Raw genomic sequence first — 2,491 nt, forward strand, 5'->3', positions numbered from 1 at the left:
TACCGGGACTCCTAATAGAGACACCCAAAGAGCAAAATAAAAAAACAAATAGATATATATATATATATATATATATATATAGCACTGTGTGCATGATATACAAATTAGTGATCTGTGTCTAACTTCTGGGGTGTATAGTGTATGTGCTTGAATTGGTAATAGATATGCATGTGCCTAGGCTGGTTTGGATGTGTATGTGCCTGAGCTGGTAGTGTGCATGTGTATGAACCTGATTGATTTGTAAGTTTGTATATGTGCAATTGTGTTACACCTTCCTGTCTAGCAGTGCAATATTGAGATCCTGAAAGCTGGCCTGACCCCACAGGGCAACAGCTACACCAAGAAATGCTACTTCAAACCCTTCCAATTAAACACTTGGAAGTCAAAGAATATCACAGCTATGGTTGTACACACAAACCTTGCTCTGACCGCTCCTCCCTCACTCCCCAGGGAACAGATTTGATTCCATGATCAAAAGTGGTTTCTCAAATATAGCAATGGAAATGTTCTTTTTTCCCTCTTTCAAACTATGAGGACAAGCCATGAACCGCACACTGGAAATGATCAGGTAGGTACTAAGGGGCCCACTAAGATTCAGAATAAGGGATTACTAAGGGCACCTATCGGGGGGCTTACATGTCTCTATACTAATGCTAGAAGTATGAGAAACAAGCAGGAGGAACTTGCACTCCTGCTTGCAGACAAAGACTTCGGCCTTGTTGGTCTAACAGAAACCTGGTGGGACCCTACCCATGACTGGGCACTGGACATTGAAGGATACCGGCTATACAGGCAGGATAGATTGGGGGAAAGGGAAAGTGGGGGACATTGCTCTATATGTTAGGGAACATTATATATCCTCTGTAATAAAGATGGGGACAGAAGATGGGCAAATCAAAGTCCTATGGGTTAGATTAGAAAGGAGTAGGGGGGAAAGGGGCTTGGTAGTGGGGGTCTACTACAGACCCCCACACCAGGGGGAAGAGTTAGACCTAGAATTCTTGAGACAGCTCTGAAAGGCAGCACGCTCAAAAGACCTAGTTGTCATGGGTGACCTAAATTGCCCGGACATCTGCTGGGAGGAGCAGTTGGCCAGGTCTGCCTGCTCACATAGGTTCTTAACCTGCATACAGGACCTGCATGTAACACAGGAGGTATGCAGTCCCACTAGGGGAGATGCTTTACTTGACTTGGTGCTGGCCTCAGGGGAGGAATTGGTGGGGGAGCTACAGGTACAAGGTAACCTAGGGGATAGTTACTACCAGTTGATAGGATTCACTATCCAGCATAAAGTGGGAAAGACAACTAGTAGGGTAGTAGTGCTAGACTGTCGGAAGGCCAACTTCAATAAGCTCAGGAGACTGGTTAGGATGGGACTGAGGGGTAATCACATCTGTGAGATGGGGGTCCAAGAAGGGTGAGAGTTCCTCAAGGGACTGATCCTACAGGCACAGAGGGACACCATCCCAGTACACGCAAAGGGAGGCAAAGGAGTCAAGAAACCTTCTTGGCTGAGCAGGGAAATCCAGGAGAGCCTTCAGAGGAAAAAAGAGGCCTACAGGCTGTGGAAGAAGGGGGCAGCCAGCAAAGAGGAGTATAGCTGCTTGGTTCACACTTGCAGGGAAGCAGTGAGAAAGGCCAAAGCAGATACAGAACTCAAGTTGGCAACATAGATAAAGGATAACCAAAAGTCCTTCTTTAAGTACATAGGGAGCAGGAAGAAGGCGCAGGGTAACACAGGGCCACTAGAGAATGAACTAGGGCAACTCGTAACTGATGGAAAAAGCAGAGCTCTTAAATAATTTCTTTGCTTCTGTTTTCCAGGACAAAGATACAATTGCACCTCCCAATGAGTCTTTAGTCTGGCATGAAAGTAATACCAATTGACCAACGGTCAGCACTGACCTTGTGAAGGTGCACTTGGCAGGGTTGGACGTGTTTAAGTTGGCAGGCCCCGATTATCTTCACCCAAGGGTACTAAAGGAATTGACTGATGATGTAACAGAACCACTGACGCAGCTATTTGAATGCTCATGGCACTTGGGACAGGTCCCAGAGGACTGGAAAAGGGCCAGTGTGGTCCCCATCTTCAAGAAGGTGAGGAAGGAGGGCCCGGGGAATTATAGGCCAGTTAGCCTCACCTCTATTCTTGGCAAGACCTTAGAAAAAATCATAAAGGATCACATTTGCAGGGGGCCAGTGGGTAGCACAATGGTAAGGCAACCAGCATGCGTTTATAGCATGCTGATCCTGCCTGACTAACCTGGACGAAATTGTTGAAAGCATCTTGTCCAAATTCATAGATGACACTAAACTATGGGGCATAGTAAACACACTGGAGGGCAGGGAGCAAATTCAGGCAGATTTGGACAGACTGGGGAAGTGGGCAGATCAGAATAGGATGCAAGTCAACAAGGCTAAATGCAAGGTGCTGCACCTGGAGAGAAAGAATCTCCAACAAACCCATAGACTGGGGAGGGGGGGTACCATT

Source organism: Gavialis gangeticus, unplaced genomic scaffold (assembly GCF_001723915.1).
Source record: "Gavialis gangeticus isolate Ggan-Ray unplaced genomic scaffold, GavGan_comp1, whole genome shotgun sequence".
NCBI lineage: Eukaryota > Metazoa > Chordata > Crocodylia > Gavialidae > Gavialis > Gavialis gangeticus.